Here is a 20,664-nt window from a genome sequence, read left to right on the forward strand (position 1 = left end):
CAGGTCCATGGCTGGGTGGAAGGTGGCTTTGAGGCTTTTTCCCAACTATTAAGAGAAGGAAGTGCTTGGTGGGGGGCCGCCGACGTAATTGGTAGGTCCATGGCTGGGTGGTGAGACCTTCCAGAAGGATTATTGAATTGCATCAAACAGAAAACTCATAGCCAATAAGTACTCAAACAAAACTTTAATTATGGTATGCATTAGGAGTAATGATCTCATTTCTTCTCTTAAGCTAGTTGTTGAGCAGTTATGGGAAATATTTGATTACTAGAGTTATTCACATCATAGAGAAAAAAATGGATGCATAGTATTCTGCTAGTTACACTGTTCGATTATTCTAAACCTAGCAGTACTATAGTACCTTGAACTTATTTAATATCTCTTGTATAAGAAGAAATCTATTGTACTAAAGTATCTTGAATTTATTTAATATCTTCTATTTAAAGAAGAAAATTACTTTACTATAGAATCATGGACTTATTTAGTATCTACTGTATAAAAAGGAACAAAACTACTACTATTATGACAATAGAGTTTCAGTTTCTATCCATAACTTGTCAAACTGTAAATAACCTGGAATGGAAATCAATTTATACTATCTGTACATTTATACCACTTTACCAAAAAAGGAATTAAACATGATTACAATGCATTCCAAACGAGAAGGTCCACAATCTTATGTAGGAGTACTTTTGTGGTAAACAGGAGCGAAACCAAGAAATATACATATACACATTTATGGAAAAAATGAGTATACTTCCGCATTTCAATACTCATTCCTGTACTAATACCACTGACTAAATTAATATCGCATATATGCCAAACCATTCATTAATTTATTGCAATGCACAAACAAGGAACAAACTATAATTAAAAGAAGTATAAATCTATGAGAAATTCAAGAACTGAGATAATATATATATTTTGAAGTATTCCTCTGTCCTAAATTTCGGCTCATCCATTCTACCTCTACACAATCTTCATATAAACTATAATAAGAATGTCACTACAGCATACTGGGTAAGGGCCGAGACTTGGCAGCGGTCCATAACCTTCCCAACACTTATTACAGACAATAAAAAAGGGGTTCATAGAGTCAGAATGGGCAATGAATTTCGTAACCATGCTAACAAATAGTTCAAAGAATTTAGAAGTACACTTTAAGCTTCGGTTGCGAACCCAACCAAGTGTGTTGATTCTATAACCTCCATTCTCTAAGAAACCCTCACAGACTTTGGATTGTGGTGAGGGTTTGACTGTGATGAAGGCCAACAAACTCTCCCCCCTCATTTTGGAATCGAGTTAGCATCTCCGACAAGTAGTCAAACAATAGAAGGACAATGGAGGAAAGGTAACCAACCTGTACAGCGCAGATAAGCTTGGCTCAGGTTGATGACTCTTGAAAAATCCTTCAACCCAGCAACATGATCGAACCATACCTGTGAAAACATCCAAATAACTTGTTAAAACCAGACCTCGGGTTTAATAACGACATAGAATGCTTAGACAAAAAACATGGTAGGGATTTAGTACCTGAGGAGAATGGAAACACTGTTAGAGCACCAAATTCTTGGAAAACAAACATAAATCATCATTAATCACAAACCAGAGACAAGTGTTAAACCATAAGGGTGTTCAGTTCAGAAAGAACCTGACCTCGATGATAGAAGAACATTTCTGTTAAGCTCTCATGGTGGAAAAAATATTTAAAACTGTCCATCAGACGATACCTGTACCAAATGTTGGATTAAGCTAAGAATGAGTAGGCATTTGCGTTTTCCAAGCAAAGAGTAGAGTTGTTCGCTTACCTCCTCGTCTCTGTATGAGTTGTTGCCTCCGAAAATAGAAAAACCCTCGCTCAGGAAGAGGTAAACCCTTACACCATTGTTCTTACCCTACGCTATCAAAGTTGTGTCTCCACCTCAGAACAATGTGAAATGAGATGAAAAATCATAATAAAATTTCATTTAAAGTTAAATTCCTCTGCCCATTCACCGGATGTCGTGCCAAACATACAGTTGCATTAATCGCCAAGCAGAGGAGCCATCACCTCTATCGAGGTGCAGGTATGTGGCACACATATAGACGGCTTAATTTAGATAGTTGTCGGTATGTCAATTGATTCCATTAACACGTGCCAAGCTGAGAGTCATTCTTGACCCTTCCCATTCGTTCACACATCGCTTGGATTGGGTTAGGGTGACACGTACGATGGGTAATTAGGAAGGATAAATACATTTTTTATTTTTTTATTTCGGGGTGTTACATACCTAGTTGTGAGTCCAATTATTCGAATCACGGTTCATTTAGAATTTAATTGAACTCACATAGTGCTGCAAGCGTGTCGAAATGCTGTTGTTATTATAACATATTTGATTTAGATATTGTTGTGTTGTAGATACTCTCTTCAGTCCTTTGTCAAAATGGGATTTGTTGCTGAGGTTTTTAGACTTAATTAATGGAATTTAGTATCTCCACACGCAGTTGCATGGAGTAGTCGAACCAGGTGGAGGAATTGCCCGGTTTCCGTCGCTGCCGAGAAAAACCTCCGACTTCGGCCGCTGGAAATTCCTCTTCCCTCTGCCACCCTCCGCGAGCTCCACCCAGCTCCGCCACCCTCCTCATTAATGTAGAATACTCATAGGTTCCTCACATACATTCTAGTTTCCATCGCGTCTTGCCGCACAGGAAGGTAATTCACCATGGAATTTGAATTACTCCAAAAACCCACAGGTTGCTCCCGCACCAATTTGACCCGGCATCCCCTATAGCTCACTAGGTAACTAGGCAATTAGAACATTCTAAAAAAGTTGTTGTTGGGGGTTGCACTGCCAGCGGTCACAAAAATCTAATGAAAGTTCTCCACTACATTTCTTTGGAGTCTATGATGGACATGGAGGTGTCCAGGATAGCTTCATTCCTAACACAATTCATGGTAGTTAATTGAATCCGGGTTTTAAAAATATTTATCATTTTGCTAGCCTCTCAGATCCTTATATGTGAGTTTTTAGTTTTGTATTCGTTATTATGTTTTCAAGAGATTAAAGGTGAGAAGGAACATCTGCAGGTTTCCAATTTTTGCAAAGACCGCCTCCATTAGGCACTGGTCGAGGAGCTGGATGTAGTAATAACAACTGGAAGAGACTCTAGGAAAGGGCTTTAGTTAGTTGCTTCAAGAAAGTGGATGCTGAAGTTGGACAGGAGTCTAACAAAAGAGATGACTCAAGGGAGGGAAACCACATGGAATGTTGTTCAGAGCCCATTGCCCCTGAAACTATGGGAACTATTGTTGTTAGTGCTATTGTGGGGTCATGTTAGGTTATCATTGCTAATTGTGGAGATTCAAGAGCTATTTTATGCCGTGGAGGGAAGGCCATTCCACTTTCAGATGATCACAAAGTATGCCTTGTTTTCTTTGGAGTAACGCTGTTATTGACCAAAATTTATCATTTTGTCAAACATTTCCTTGCATAAACACATATATGCTCTCTGATTTGGGGACCTAACCCAACATTTTTGTGATTGTAGACCGAGAGAGTGGATGAGATGGCAAGGATTGAGGCAACACAGGGCAAGGTTATTTGTTGGAATGGATATCGTGTTTTAGGAGTGTTGGCAATGTTAAGGGCCATTGGTATGATATGTTTGTGGCAAGATAACAAGTACATATGTGTGCTTTGGTGCTTTCTTGGTACTTGATATATCTATTATCATTTCTAATACTTGCAGGTGATCGCTATTTGAAGCCATCTATTATTCCTGACCCTGATATTACATTCATTGGACGAGTAAAAGAAGATGAATGTTTGATACTGGCCAGTGATGGATTATGGGATGTTATAAAAAATGAGGAGGCATGTGATATTGCTCACAGTCGCATCGCTCATTGGCATAATAAGAATCCAGTTTCATCTTTAAAATCAATGGATCAATCAATGGACCCTACAACACAGTCAGCTATTAATCATCTCTGCAAGCTTGCTATTCAGTGTGGTAGCTCTGATAATATAATGGTTTTTGTTGTGTACTTGAAGGCAAAAAGGAGGTGGGCACGGAGAAGCTGAAACCATGAAGATTAAACTTACTCACGTTGCATTGATGTTCCTCCAAGGAAACTTGTACCATTACAGTTGTTGATATACTGGAAAGTAGGAAGCATCCTGTTCTTTTGCCTAATGGGAAATTCACTAGACAGGAGACTAGTTCTTGATAACCAATGTTCAAATGTCTTTAAACAATTGCTGTAATATATCATTTTCCTTCGCCCTTTTATCCCTGGACAATTGACCGCAAAGTTGACCAATATAGGATGATGGGTGCAACATTGGAAAGATTTTGTCCTTCTAGAATCTTGGACAAAATATTGACAATTTTCAGGTATGGACAACAGATTATTGTGGATATGTTCTTTGCTTCAATTCAGTGGTGTCGTTCCAGATACTGAAACCATGTAATGCAAATCTGCCCAAGCGGGAGATAAATTGTTACCTTGAAGTTTCATTTTATAGACTAATATTGACTTAAAAGTCATGAAAATGACCCTAAAATGTAAGGTTGCTTCTTTGTAACAAACATGTTGATGGACATATATTTTATCTTGTCTCATTCACTTCAGCTCTTAATCAGGAGAATGGGTCCTTAAAGGACTGGACCTTTGAAAGGCCATGACAAAAATCCATAATGATTTTAATGAAGCTGCATGATATATTAGGGATGAGATTATCTGAAGTGTATTTACACATTCAATGAAATACAATATATGTGTATTTTTTTACAGGCTTTCCCAGTTATCTACTCATGTGAAGCATTCTGGATACAAATATCTTAAAGATATTTTTTTCTAAAAAGTTCCTTTGTTTTGAAGGAACAACTCTATTTGACAAATTGTTTGTGTTACTTGAATTTAGTTTTAAGATAAATTGTTCCTTCTATGATTTCCATACATCTATTTATATTTTTTTAAATCTAGGGGAATCGGTAGCTCGTTGGGATTACCTGGGTGAGGCCCAAGTTCAAAGCCAATGACTTCCACTATAATCCTAGGCCATTCTTGGCAGATTGCGAGCCAGTGCATACATATGTTTATATTTCATTTATTAATATTTGGATATGTAGCACCATTGTTGTCTGTTTAGGGAATATTACCATATACCAGATTCTATAGTGAGCTTCCAAGGCCAACATACAATCTTTAATGCAATTCCTGAAGTTATATTTGAGCATGTACCATGTAGTTACTTCTACAGCGAGTTTCCAGGGCCAGCATATAATATTTAATTCCATTCTTGAAGTTATATTTGAGCATGTTTCATGTAGCTACTTTATGAGTGAAGTAGGTGCTGAGAACAGGACAAGTTTTCTTGGTCCTTGTTTATCCCCATTGCTTCAAGATCTACCTTCTAAATTGGAAGTGATTTGGATTTTGAAATTTTTCCTTCAAAGATTGTTATAAGTCTCAGCAATTAAGACTTTTTCGAGCAAATTATTTACAAATAGGCCTTCAAACAAGATTTATGAGTTTTAGTTAGCAAAAGTTAACTCTATTTATGTTTTAGTCATAATTTGGGAGGCTTTAATATAGGAGTAGTCTAACCAGTCTTCGATACTTCACAATTATCATTTTGACTGCAGTCATCTCTAGTTCCATCTGAGATATTATCATCCATGGGTGATATTTCTTCTTTTTCTTCATGTTTAAAAGATCAACGCAATGCCCTCAATAACTCAGATACTTAGGTTTCAACAACCAGATGAGAAAATCAGAAAGGCCTTGTCTAACTATTATAAGTTTCCGAATTTTGGCCATAATAATCAGAAATAACAAAGTCCCATGGGATGGCCATGCATTTATGAAGCATATAGAGGGAATTATTAATTTTCAGTTATCAATTTTCACCATGCATTTATAAAGCATATGGATTTTAAACATGCATTTATGAAGCATATAGGTCGATTTATTATTTTTGAAGCTATGGGTTTGGCATTATGGATAGATTCATTACCTTACATCAAACAGCTTTGAGAGGTTTTATTCTTTTAAATGTATGAGAAGTTGACATTACTTTATCTTAAAGACTACACCCTAGATGCAGTCACTTTTTTCCTTTCATGGTATTAGCATTATGTAAGGGTAACACAGGAAATCTCTCAACCAAAAAGAAACGGCATCAATTTTTTTTTTGGTAAGAATTTGGCAATTATTTTTTTCAGAAAAACTGATCATATAGGTGTTTGAATGGTTTTTTTTTTTTATGGTGGAAATGGATTCAGAACCATCAAAAACCACCTAGATACCCAAAATCCTAAAGTTTGACAGCTATAACCCATTTCCAAAAATTTCTGCGGGATTTTGACAAAAATCATGACTACTCTAAAAGAAACATGTTGATTTTGGAGAACGAGTGAAAAAACTTGTTACAAACAAATATATTTATAAAGAAAAGGCAAGTGCAAACACAACCACAAACCTGAAACAAGAATCTATGTAGTAGATGGCCAAGAACCAAGCACATCAACAACCATTCAAAACACTCATATTCAGTAGTCATATAAACATCTCTTAAAACTTTCGTCGTATAAGTCTCCAAAATGTAAAGATTTCTTCTAAACCACATTTGAGAATGTTCTTGAAAAAAACAAAATTGCTGGTCAAGAAACTTTACATACCAGAGTGAACCATGAAAGCAATAACACTCACCTCACTATTCCAATTGTTACATTTATTTTTTTAAGGTTAGCAGAACATTACATATTACATATGTTTAGCCAAAAAAGATTTAGTAACAAAATCCTCCTTCACAACCATTGACTGAACAAAAAAGATTTAGAAACATTGGTTGGAAATTTCCCATTCCAAAATATTTTATGAGATAATTTAATTAGGCCAAATTACATAAATGCAAAAACATTTATACTAATAAATTTCCATACTATGCATGAAATATTTTAACTCTTATGAATTGCAACCTTTTAGTTGGGTTAACATACATGTTCAATGAAATATTCTAGCAAGATTGTGCAATCACATTCCTCAATCTATTCACTAAAAAAGGTGGAGGGTAAAACCTAAACATAGATTTACTGATAAGGAGTAAAACCTAAACAAAAAAAGTCATGACCTTGCTGATAATGGTATGATGGTTGTGTGTGAGAATACCTAATCCAGATTCCAGACATAAAATATGTACTGTTTAGCAAAAGTGGGCACATATCAATTAAGCTAGTCCAACTCAAATATATATGTTTGATAAGATAGAAATTTTATATCAATTACACAAATGATCAAATTACGTCAATGGGACCCAAACGTACATCTAGATACAATGACCATGTGGGAGTGATTAGGCATCTCCTAGAAGGGTAAATTACAGAGGCGAGTTGGACACCCCGAATTTCTATGTCGTCCATCTCCTTTATGACTGATTAAATATTGTACAAAACAAAATCCTATCGAATAACAGAGATATTCACATTTATTTTGATTCTTTTCTGCCAAAGAATATCTGTACAAGTAAAAGCCAGGCCCCTGCATGAATTGGTGGAAAACTGGCAGCTGCTTCACTAGTGTGCTGAAGTGACTGAATTTCCAGTCTCGGGCAAGAGAATTGTTTGAGCAGTTCTTGAAGAGTCCCAACTGTGAAGGATTCTAAGAAGAGAACGAGCTTTCTTTTTTGCTTTAGGAGTACCAGATGTGAGAAGATTATACAGAGAAGGCATTAATGATGGCAATCTCAACAAACTATTTACAATTTTGTCACTTCCACTGCAACACAATGATAGAAAAACAGAAATAAATTGTCCTTTCATTTAGCTGAAGATGAACCCAATCTTAAATGGTTGACTATTAGAGGGATTGCAGAGGTTTCACTAGCTACAATTAATCCTCTTAGCTCTCTTACAAGAACAGTGAGAATACCAACTGCATATTTTCTAGTTTTTATCTAAGAATTCCTCTGCAGAGGAAAAACTAGTGCAAGATTTGGAGGAAGTGGAGTGGTGACATGGGAGATTTAGCATAGTAGACCATCATTATGGATGTGATTTCTTGGAGAAATATTGACATTTCCTTACTTATGACACAGTGAGCATGAGCAAGATTTGCTTTGATTTAAAAAGGCTAGGTCCTTACTATCATGATAAATCAACAAGCACAAGATTTGAAATACAGAGAAGTCAAGCCAAAATAGAGTTGCGATATGAGAAAACTATTGGGATGAAATCCAATGTGGAGATGGGAAGAGTGACTGGGTGATTGAGAAATAAGTGTTATTAAGAATAAATTGCTTATAAATATAGTAAAGAAACCTTTCATCACTGATCAACAACCAACGAACAAATCACATAGCATATCAATATCTCACCAGAAACAAAGATCTAAGAAGGTTTTTGGAAGGATCAGACAACATCATAATGTATTAATGATAATAAAAAAACCATGAACTAGTTACTTTTCTCAAAATACATTTGTCCATGTACATGGAATATATTACATTTGTCCATAAATTTTTCTTCCATTAAAAAAACCGTAATCATTGCATGTTGGGGAAAAATAAAACATTAACAGGTTCTTCTTTAGTGAAAGAACCAAGCTATGATAGACCCCAAAAAAATGATAACAACAACCCATTCGCATAATGTGGATTTATATCGATGGTGATCAACGATTTCTGTTGCAGTAGATGGTGATCCTATGTCATATTTGACATCTACATATGTGCTTAAAAGTTCTCTGGACATTATATCAATGGACATCTTTTCAATATCTGCAGAGTGATTGATAGTAAAATGTTGAAATTGACAACTCCAATTTATTGCTTCCTTATGAAGAGGTTTTAAATTGTCCTTCCAAACCCGATAGATGCCTTTCATTTGATTAAACTCTGAGTTGGTGAAGACTTCAATATCATTTGATTTGATCAACTCTGAGTTGGTGAAGACTTCAATATCATTGACATCATGTTGTTTTGCCTCGTTTAACCCTTCAACAAGCGCAATGTAATATGCCTCATTATTTGTCGTCATTCTAGGCACTTCTCTCTTTCCATGAAATAAATTATTTGTTGCCATATTGTAAAGGACGAATTTAGTAACTGTTGGACCTGGATTTCGAAAGTAGGACACTTCAATGCATAAACGCCACTTTGCACCATTTTTTACACTTCAAAAACATGAAAAATAAGATAACAATAAATTGATGTTAAACAAATAGACAATTATCTATTTCCTAATACTCAACATGTTTTTGAATCATATATAATTAAAAAAAGTAGATAATTTGTGTTCATTTACATTGCAACACTTTCAATACTGGAAACTATTATGCAAAAAACACATTTAGAAATTACCACTTTATATAGATGAAATGCTCATTATAGGACCCAAATACATTTATGAATTTTAAAATAAATGATACTGAATTAGGCTTCTCTGGTTTTTGAATGCCATATGCAAACTCTAAAAATATTTATCCTTACGAATTGTCCATACACCAAACACCACATAACCCTAGACTAATAGAGCATTGTCTAAGCAAAACATGATTCATGTATATGCCTTATGTGTGACAGAAATGTCATTTGTCATATAACATCACAAGAAATTTATTCAGCGACTCTACATGAACGGTTCCTTCACACTACACTTGTTAAAGGTTGAGCTTCATCAACAACATTTGGAACAACATTTCTATTACAATTGGGAGATAGGGTAGACTCTGAAGCTATCTTTGGGTTGAAGTAATAGCACTCCACCACTCTCCTATGAATATTATGGGCAGTTTTGTGATGTGCCTTGTGGATCATTGATGTCTGGGTGTCATGCCTTGTGGATCATCTTTGGGTTTGATGTGATAGCATCTTCCTTAGTTCTGATACTAACATTGCAAGAAGCTTCTGTGTAATGCCTTGTAGAGCATCTTTGAAATTGGCTCTGGCTTTGGCTTTTGCATTGCAAGAAATTACTATTGTAATGCCTTATAGAGCATCTTTGAAATTGGATTTGGCTTTTGGTTGTCATCTATGTGATGTTGCAAGCTATTTTCAAACTGATGTGAAATTTTGATGTTGCAGTGCATGCTGATGGCAATGTAGTGAAAATGCTTGTGGGGAATAAGTTTGATTTAGCTTATATAAGGGAAGTTCCTATGGAAGATGGGAAGAAGTTTGCTGAATCAGAGGGGCTATTCTTCATTGAGACCTCGGCTCTGGATAATACAAATGTATTGTCAGCATTCCAAATTGTGGTAAAGGAGATTTACACTAATGTGAGCAAGAAAATGTTGAATTCAGATTCCTATAAGTCTTAATATTATGGATGTATATGGAGATGGGGATGGAGTGGAACCACCCAAGACAGAATTCTTGCTATTGAGGATTCGGAGAAAAAGCTCCTTTGTTTCTGGGCTCCTTGAATATTATTTGCTTCATATGACCTTTTGTTGATTGAGATCCTTAAGGTTGCCTTAGGCTAATATAATTTTTTTCTGTTTATTAGGAAAGTTTCAATATGTTGGATATTTTTTTTTTCAATTTTATGAAGAAACTAGTAAGGGTCCTCAACTGGGCTTCTTAGGCTTGAGCCCCAGATGCTGTACACAAAGTAGAATAATAGTGATGTATTAAGTAATACATGCAAAGCAATAGTTTTTTAGAATGTTTTCGTCAAATTGATCTTCATTCTGTTTGAAATCATTTACGGAATCTGAATTCCTGGATGGAGGTTAATGGACAGTTTGCAAATGCCCAGATCTATTGTCTGGCTCAAAGTTGTAAACATTATTGCTATAGAATTCTAGGAATTCCTTCTCTGATTGTCCTTGAAGCAAGTTTATGTATATGGTATTAGCAATTTAATGAAAGCTCTTGTTAGATTTTCTTATATGATTGTCCTTGAAGCAAGTTTATGCATATACTGATAGCAATTTAATGAGAGCTCTTGCCAGATTTTGTTTGGGGGCAATATATTACCAAACCTAACATGCAAAAGCCTCACGATTTCATATAAATTGGCGCTACAATTTATAACATGAACTTGACTTCCCAGATCATGCCCGGGAAGTAGGTAATAGATCTCATCCTTTAATGTCATAGAAATTCCATTTCTGAATAGTATAGTAGATGATTGTACAAGTTGCATAATCTAGAATTGTAAGCAGTACAGGTGACAACATAAATGAGCTATGTTCAGCTATCACATAAGAGAAAAATTCTTGAACCTCTATAATTCTGACATATACAAAGATCCTCATGTATTTCATAAACATCTATCATTTATCATCCAAAGATAACTGTAGAGTCTACCCTAGATTCGTGGAGTGCTATTACTCTACCCTTTGTCTCCAATATTATTTATATCCTTCTATCTACTAATTTTTCTCATTTGACAACCTCTGTGACAACGTTGTTAAAGAAATGGGTTTGTTTTTCACTAATTACCTTTTGTTAATATTGACCCTGCTGACTTTCAGTTCCAAAGCATGTAAGAGACCTAATGGTTGTGTTGAGACCTAATAACTATGTTTGGAGATTGGCTATTGCTGGAACGGACCAACCATTAGATAAGAGAGAGCAGGACATTTTATCTGGCAAGAATTGTGATAGTTTTGATCATCATTGCAATATGGAAAAGTATGAGAATTGTGGTTCCAGTGATGTCATTGACACCCAGAGCCTTCATTCCACATCTGCAAGCGAAAGAAGGTAAGATATGTCTATTGTGCAATTTCTGAATTATTTCTCAGTATTTTAATGTCTGTGGTAGTATTGAGGGCTTATTTGGTTTTGAAAGCAAGAGAATTCGAATTTTTGCAATAGAAAAGGTGGCTCGAGGGATTGCCACAGGTAAAATATATGGTGGCAAAAGGAATGATATATTTTGTATAAGTATAGATGTTTTATTTTTTGTAGATTGTAATTAGTATACATCTTGTAGTACTAATTCATGGAATTTTCCATTACATGTTTTAAATTTTTGCATAAAAACTTTGAAATGTGGGAGATGCTTCACCAAATAATGGTGATTAGCTAATAAAATGCCCAATTGACTGAAAGTAGTTTATAGAACTATCCCCGCTTTTCGCAGGATGCATATGTACTACTACAAAATCTTAGAAATATATTTTTGAGAAATTTGGCAACTGTTTCGGAAAGGTTTGTTTATGTAGAAGTCTGGATTTTCACTGCAAACTCCTCAATGTATTAATTTTATGTCCAGAATAACTTGAACAATAAAGCCATCGCTGAGGGGTATTTCTTCCATCAAAATCACCCAAAGCTTTCACCCAACCTCATCCACAAAAAGTCTAGGGCCCAATGAAACTATAAAATAGTTAGTTGGCAATAATGTTGAACAAGAATTCCCCGATTTATGCAGGATAAACCCTACTTCAAAAAAATTGAATTGCCTTTGTTCGAGATGACTATTTTTGCTTCTTTTTTCTTCTCTTGGTTCTTTGATGTTAATTATTATGTCCCTCTTGAATCCCATCATTTTCTGTGACCAACCTATAGGTTGAACATATCCTACATAAGATTTGAAGTCTTCCTCACTTTGATAGATAAGAACACTTTTCATTCATCTTCATTTTCCAACTTTTATAATTGGAGACTACTTGAATCTTGTTTGTTGCTTGTGGGCCTTTATGGTAATAACAGGTAAAGGATTCTTTCTGGTTGTTTTCTAAAATTGATGAGATTATTGTTACCGTTCTTTAATAAAAGCAATAAATGCAATATAAACAGATGTATGCACTGGCTCACACGTTGCCAGCAATGGCCTAGGATTATAGTGGCAGTCGTTGGCTTTGAACCTGGGCCTCACCCAGGTAATCCCAACGAGCTTTCGATTCCCCTAGATTTAAAAAAATATAAATAGATGTATGGAAATCATAGAAGGAACAATTTACAAAAAAACAAAATTCAAGTAACACAAACAATTTGTCAAATAACGATGTTCCTTCAGAACAGAGGAACTTTTTAGAAAAAAATATCTTTATGATATTTGTATCCAGAATGCTTTACATGAGTAGATAACTGGCAAAGCCTGTAAAAAAATACACATATATTGTGTTTCATTGAATGTGTAAATAAACTTCACATAATCTCATCCCTAATATATCATGCAGCTTCATTAAAATCATTATGGCGTTTTGTCATGGCATTTCAAAGGTCCGGTCCTTCAAAGACCCATTCTCTTGATTAAGAGCTGAAGTGAATTAGACGAGATAAAATATATGTCCATCAACATGTTTGTTACAAAGAAGTAACCTTACATTTTAGGGTTATTTTCATGACTTTTAAGTCAATATTAGTCTACAAAATCAAACTTCAAGGTAACAATTTATCTCCCACGTGGGCAGATTTGCATTACATGGTTTCAGTATCTGGAACGACAACACTAAATTGAAGCAAAGAACATATCCACAAGACTCTGCTGTCCATACCTGAAAATTGTCAATATTTTGTCCAAGATTCTGGAAGGACAAAATCTTTCCAATGTTGCACCCATCATCCTATTTTGGTCAACTTTGCGGTCAATTGTCCAGGGATAAAAGGGCCTAGGAAAATGCTATATTACAGCAATTGTTTAAAGACCTTTGAACATTGGTTATCAAGAATTGGTCTCTTGTCTAGTGAATTTCCCATTAGGCAAAAGAACAAGATGCTTCCTACTTTCTAGTATTTACCCATCCCCCCCAAAAAAAAATCAATGAAAGCAATAACCTTGGGATATCAACAACTCTAATGGTACAATTTTCCTTGGAGGAACATCAATGCATCGTAACTTTAAGCTTCATGGTTTCAGCTTCTTCGTGCCCACCTCCTTTTTGCCTTCAATTCCACAACCAAAACCATTATATTATCAGAGCTGCCACGCTGAATAACAATCTTGCAGACATGATTAGCAGTTGATTGTGTTGCAGGGTCCATTGATTTTAAAGATGAAACTGGATCCTTATTATGCCAATGAGCGGTGCAACTTTGAGCAATATCACACGGCTCCTCATTTCATATAACGTTCCATAATCCATCACTGGCTAGTATCAGACATTCATCTTCTTTTACTCATTCAGTGAATGTAATATCAGGGTCAGGAATAATAGATGGCTTCAAGTAGCGATCACTTGTAAGTATTACAAATGATAATAGATATATCAAGTACCAGGAAAGCACCAAAGCACACATATGTACTTGTTATCTTGCCACAAACATATCATACCAATGGCCCTTGACATTGACAGCACTCCTAAAACACGATATCCATTCCAACAAATAACCTTGCCCCCTGCTGCCTCAATCCTTGCCATCGCGTCCGCTATCTGGGGCTGAAATCACAAAAATATTGGGTTAGATCCCCAAATCAGCGAGCATATATGTGTTGATGCAAGGAAATGTTTGACAAAATGATAAACTGTGGTCAATAACAACGTTACTCCAAAGAAAACAAGGCATACTTTGTGATCATCTGAAAGTGGAATGCCCTTCCCTCCACGACATAAAATAGCTCTTGGATCTCCACAATTAGCAATGATAACCTGAGATGACCCCACAATAGCAATAACAACAGTAGTTCACACAGTTTCATGTGGTTACCCTCCCTTGAGTCAACTCTTCTATTAGGCTCCTGTCCAACTTCAACATCCACTTTCTTGAAGCAACTAACTAAAGCCATTTCCTAGAGTCTATTCCAGTTGTTGTTACTACCATCGATGTTGGATCCCTCGCTACTCATTACTGTGTCTAACTCCTCGACCAATGCCTGATGGAGGTGGTCTTTGCAGAAATTGGAAGCCTGCAGATATTCCTTCTCAACTTTAATCTCTTGAAAACAGAATAACGAATACAAAACTAAAAACTTGCATATAAGGATCTGAGAGGCTTGCAAAATGTTAAATACTTTTAAAGCTCAGATTCAATTAAATACCATGAATTGCGTTAGGAATGAAGCTAACGTGGGCACCTACATGTCCAGCATAGACTCCAAAGAAATGTAGTGGAGAACTTTCATTAGATTTTTGTGACCGTTGGCAGTGCAACCCCCAACAACAACTTTTCCAGAATGTTCTGGGTACAGGGTTACCTAGTGAGCTGCAGGGGATGCCGAGTTGAATTGGTGAGGGAGCAGCACGTGGGCTTTTGGAATAATTAAAATTCCATGGTGAATTAACTTCCCGTGCAGCAAGACGTGATGGAAATCAGAATGTAGGTCAGGAACCTGACAGTTGTTGACATTAATGTGGAGGGTAGCGGCGCTAAGGTGAGCTCGCGGAGGGTGGCGGAATTGCCGGCGGTCGGAGCCGGAAGTTTTTCCGGGTGGTGACGGAAACCAAGCAATTCCTCCGCCTGGGTAGACTACTCCCCGTTGCACAGCTCCCAGCACCCCACCATCCTCTCTCCTCTCGGTCCACTTTCTCCTCCGTCACTGGCATTAGCAAATTACATCACCTTCACCTATAACTTGGTGTAGTTCATCCCATCCTCGGCTTGGTCGATTAGAATTTGCAATCAATATGTAAGATAAATTAACATCGAGATAATAACTTAGTAGATAGTGATACTCCAATTTTTCTAGGAAAAATTCAAACATGTAAACTTGTTTGTGACGGCCAAATTATTAGGTTAGTAGGCTTCTTGACGGAATGCCTTTTTTTAAAGAAAAAACTTCATTTATACTTAACTCACCTATCAAGGAATATAAATATAAGGTATATGATTAGGATTCAAGATATCAAAATTATTTTTATATTCTTTCAAAACTCTTATAATTAATATAATAATAAAATATAATACTAAGGATACCTAAGTATGTTATAACAAAAGTTATTTGAAGCTTAATTATAACAAGGGAGCCACTGCCATGGCGGTAGTCCCTGCCGGGGTCTGCCATAACAACAGAATACAAAGGTTTTGTGCAAGATGACAATACTTCAACGAGAGATAAATTTTTGACAAATGCAGAAATAAATACACATACTATCCGATTTGAAACGGAGCTTGAAGTGCAGAAATAAATACACATACTGTCCGATTTGAAATGGAACTGAAATGATAAAGACAAGGGTTATAGGCTGGGAAAGTCTAGAAATATTCTTGACAAAAGTTATAAAGATACATACCCATAACTCCACTCTGCACAAGCACAGGGTTCTATTCGAAGATGAGGATAAAGGGCTGCCACTTCTACTGTCTTCAAAAACCTGAGCAAGTCAAATTTTCCTTCAAAATTATAGTGCAATTAAATTGTGTGCCACAATAAATTCATCAACAATTCAGAGTTTAATTTGGACTCATACATACATTTCAAGATCTTCTAAGTCTTCCTGCTCCAACTCCATGGGTGCTGCTTTCGTATTTTTGATCTCTTGCCCTGTTCTGGTATCGATTTTGTTGCTTTCGTATTTTTGGTCTCTTTCCTTGTTCTGGTATCAATTTTGTATTAATCATCTCTCTATGATTGAGAATTTTGATTTGTGTGAAAACTGCACGTGTTTTTTTGATACCCTGTGGGCTTGACAACGCTGTACCATCTGCAGCTATTTATACATAACATTTTATATGTAACTATTCATGTAATTCAGAGTTCTATTTTATAGAACCATATGAAAGAAAGCCAGATGAAACATTTTCCTCTGTACAGAATGATTTCCTTCAGTTCATTGAGAGCAGTGCACAATATTGTATTCCTCTTTTCCCAGACAATTTGTTATTCTTTGTGCATGTTGCAATGGTATTTATGAGTTTACTCCTGCGATTTTCCCAAATAACGTGCCCCTCTTTTGACATCAACTTTTATTCCAATTTATGGTGGGAAAAATTCATATGTTTATTTGTTAACATATTGACATCTTATGGATGTTATTTTTATTCAGACCCAACATGAATGTTATCATGTTATGATGGGTTGAAAATGTTGCCCATACTCTACTTACAATATTTTGTTAAGGGTTGAATAGAATGGTTATGCTGTTATCTTGTTAAGGAGCTTAATAAAAAATAAGAAAAGTTTTTTTTTTTTTTTTGGATGAAGATACATATTGCAAAAGACAGTTTAAAGGCATATTTCTAGTTGCTTTTTTGAAAGCACAGGATGTGATTGTAAAAGCAGGAGCTAAGAACCTTTTTAAGCATATAAACTCAATATAGTTATTGCTATAACTCAACACATTATTCTAGTTTGGTTCATAATATTTCTATCAATTTATTTTTATAGGTTTTGAAAATACAAGATATAATTGCAAATTGCCAACAACAAGACAAAAGCATATGTCCAGGTGGTTTCTTCTATATAATTGTAAATAGCAGTAACAAAGAAAATTAAACCCATTTGGGTTATTCAATAAAATTTCAAGCATCTACGTAATTGCATTCCTTCTATTTCGAGCATTTACCCGTAAGGAACCAAATTACCTACAATGGCAGCTCCCTTCAAATTAAAGAAGCATAAGCTCGTATTAAATCGAAATTAGGTCATTATTTTTAAATCTATGAAATCAAAAAAATAAAACAAAATTCCTTAAAGTTTTGTAATCGAAGCAAGTAAATACGAACAAATGTGAAGATGATAATATCACGCGTCAAAAAGACAATGCCACATTTCTTATATCTGTCAAAAGGACTCTGCCACGTTTCATATATTTTTCATGCAGTTCGACGTAAAAGAGCATGTTGTTCACTTTTATTCGAGACTGGTTCATAAATCTCTCTCCTTATGTGTAAGCGCTGTCGTTTGCTGCACTTCGTCCCTGCTTTATTGTTATCTGTCTGTAAATGGACTCCATCAACGCCCCTCACCTTCCCGAGGTCGGCTTATGGTGGCTACAGAGGCCGAAGTTAGAGAGGTTGCATATCCAGTTTACCGAGTGAAGGAAGAAGGCATAAGGAGGGGCGTGACGGTTAACCCACCACCGCAGAGACAGGGACAGATATAGAGGTGGGAGCGGATTCACCTAAAATTGCTTAAACCTGGTAAACGATGAATTCTTGGTCTATCCTATACCTATAGTGTGTGGTCTGGTTGATGCCAGTAAACTGATAATTCCCATCCCCTATTTTTGAAAAACTTGTTGTCACAACAGGTTTCTGGGTCATCGAGTGCAGGGAATTTTTCTTTGTGATAAACTCAGGCTATCCATGAATTCTCGTTTATGAGAGCCATGTTATTAAACTGACCATGTTCCGTATCATGCAGAAAATTGCACCTCTCTCTATAAGGACAATTTCCCCCCAAAAAGAACTTACATGGCCTGATCTTGTGAAATCTCTGCAAATTCACCAATCCAACAATGTTTGACCCCCAACCCCCAAATGCAGTCGGCTTTCGGAGCTCCTCCGCACCGTGTGAAAATATACAATTGTCGTTGAAGGTCCATGTCCCAGCCTCGAATGTCGCGTAGAGCTTGGTCTTCTGTAGGGAACTCGTGTCAGAGGGGTGGGGCTTGGGAATACATCCCGCCTGCGGATTCGGAGAGCCGAATGGGAAAGCAAGCTGGAGAGGCAGGGCTTTGAAGGTTTTCACTCTTTTCTGCAATGGTTCTAAGGGTAAATTGAGCCGGTGAGCTGTAGGCTTGGCAGAATTGTTGACATTGTCCCACAGATGGTCAAGGGTGGGATTATACCCCTGCGCTAGCGGAGAAACGGGCTTGTACTTTGGCTCTTCCAATGGTCACCCATCAAGGTTCATTTTTACGAGAGACACAACGTTTAAATAGAGTGGTTATTGCGAGAGCTTTGTGGCAGGTTACATATTGTTTACCTTGCCTTTCATTTATGCATAGAATACAATTCATTTCATTAACAATAAGGTTGTAGATTAACGGAGAAAAAGTTGCTACACTCTGCATCCCAAAACGTTGTTTCATGCGTTCTTTTCTTTAGCATTTGAAATTACAAATAAATCTTAGTCGACAAAAAACTGATATGATATGACTTTTTAGGAGAACGAGAGCTTGCGAAGATGGAAAGAGTAACTCCTGGGCAGGTCAGTCTGAAAGTCTAGTATAGGACTCTTGTCCAAATTATGTATATTGATAAAGATTCTAGCTTATTCACTGAAACAAGAAATGTTGTATCAAATAATTTTCATATTTGTGCTTGTTCTCATGTTGCTTACCTTGTTTGCCTTGTCTTCTGTGGTGTAGTGCTTGCCTTGTCTTTTGTGGTGCAAGCGCAGATGAAAGGAGTCTCCATTTCTGCCACTCCTCTATTGCTGCCACTCCTGCCATTGCAGACTTCGGCTGATGACGAAAACATTTACTGGCTCTGAAGAGAATAGAAACGACTTGACAAAGGTAAGCTATCCAACAACAATCTCACCGGAAACCTTCCTCCGCAGATGGTAAAGACTAATTTCATATTGTATTTGGTGGCAAGAAGTTGAGAGGCGGCGGTAGCTAGCTAACTGAGAGGTGGCAGACGATGGTAGCCAGCTACCTGAGAGGTGAGAGGTGGCAGCTATATAATAAACTTTGCATAAAACAACAATAGAGATGTTCCCACCACCTAAGTTTCATGTTTGTCACCACAATTTTCCAGACTTTGGATAAAATATAACTTGTCACCACATTTTTACATTGGTATAAGTGAAGCTTGCAATAAGAGGTCATTTCTTGCCCAGCCAAAAACCTTCGTTAAAATTTTGATAGACGAAAATTGTCATTCTAAAACATTGGTTAAACGATGATAACGCAAAAAAAACATGGTCAACGAATGAATTAATGCGGGGTCAACGATCTATCGATCGCTATAGTCCCTGCTTTGCCATAGGCAGGGACTAATAATAAGGCATATGATTAAGATTTAAGGTTTTGAGAATAATTTATAATATTTTTAACGGTTTTTTTAGTCTAATAAAAAAGTTAATTATAATATTAAGATATTATATTGAAAGGGAAATAAGACTTTAATTTTAATATTAAGGAATATTAAAGTATATGAAATCTATTTAAGATCACGAGAATATGTAATTTTTCTAAATATTATGATTAATAAAATAATAAATCATAACACTAAACGGAATTGGATTTTTTAGAAGAAAGATTGTTTTAAATCTAATTATAATATTAAGGAATATTAAAATATTTGATTAGGACTTAAGAGTTTCATAATATTTTTCATAATCTTTTAAATTTTTTAAGTTTAACACAAAAAAAATACAAAAATAATATCAATAATTAGAATTTAAAAATTTGACAATATTTTTGTAATCATTTAAAATATTCATGTAACAAAAATAATTATATAAAAAATTAGGATTTAACAAAACTAACTTTTGTTTGTAGATATGGATTCACAATGCACATATATACTTATGTCCATATACCTTATATAAACATTGCACTTATATATTTCCATCATAATTCACATTACTAGTGAACTTTTTTGTGGGGTATAGTTATGGGGTTATTTAACTCCTTGTATCCATATTGTTTTTTTAGTGTTCACATTGCTTATATAATGGGATTTGAATATTTCCATTTTTTTGTAAATCGAGAGGTTCTATTAATTTTGAAATATGGTATAATGTGAAGATATCATTGATAAAATCCCTCTAGCCCCACTTTTGTTGGATTTTTTGGGAAGAGTGTAAAAGAAAAACCACAAACCTACAGGCATGTCCAAGTTGGAGAAACACCCAACCATAACCCATACTAACTAGAATAGCTTGAGGATC

General features: G+C 35.8%; 1 protein-coding gene, 1 long non-coding RNA gene and 1 pseudogene across 17 annotated transcripts in view; 1 reads left to right on the plus strand and 2 right to left on the minus strand.

The window, feature by feature from the left end:
• Positions 1–897: 897 nt before the first annotated feature.
• LOC149255343 (uncharacterized) lies at positions 898–2,015 on the minus strand. 3 transcript variants are annotated; one of them, XR_016266357.1, is made up of 4 exons: positions 1,809–2,015; positions 1,657–1,730; positions 1,534–1,569; positions 898–1,439 (listed from the first exon to the last, which is right to left on the minus strand). It is a non-coding gene; the product is annotated as an uncharacterized LOC149255343 (long non-coding RNA). The 3 variants fall into 3 exon arrangements; XR_016266359.1 differs by lacking the exon at positions 1,534–1,569 and having other exon boundaries at positions 1,809–2,013; XR_016266358.1 differs by lacking the exon at positions 1,809–2,015 and having other exon boundaries at positions 1,657–1,798.
• Positions 2,016–2,211: 196 nt separating this feature from the next.
• LOC149255344 (putative protein phosphatase 2C 6) lies at positions 2,212–4,064 on the plus strand (annotated as a pseudogene).
• A 9,257-nt stretch (positions 4,065–13,321) lies between these two features.
• Positions 13,322–20,664, minus strand: part of LOC149255345 (uncharacterized) — a 30,142-nt gene continuing 22,799 nt past the window's right edge. For 3 of the 14 annotated variants that reach the window (XR_016267234.1, XR_016267225.1, XR_016267237.1), the window contains exons 4-7: positions 16,293–16,414; positions 16,112–16,192; positions 14,450–14,787; positions 13,322–14,320 (exon numbers count right to left, since the gene is read on the minus strand). The gene's annotated coding sequence lies outside the window, so the exon portion shown is untranslated. Of the gene's footprint in view, positions 14,321–14,449; positions 14,788–14,919; positions 15,479–16,111; positions 16,212–16,292; positions 16,529–20,664 lie in introns of all 14 variants that reach the window. The other 11 variants (XR_016267235.1, XR_016267231.1, XR_016267238.1 and 8 more) reach the window with 8 other exon arrangements.

Source organism: Pinus tabuliformis, chromosome 7 (genome assembly GCF_031772625.1).
Source record: "Pinus tabuliformis cultivar Carrire ecotype Pingquan chromosome 7, CPIR1, whole genome shotgun sequence".
In the NCBI taxonomy this organism is placed as follows: domain Eukaryota; kingdom Viridiplantae; phylum Streptophyta; class Pinopsida; order Pinales; family Pinaceae; genus Pinus; species Pinus tabuliformis.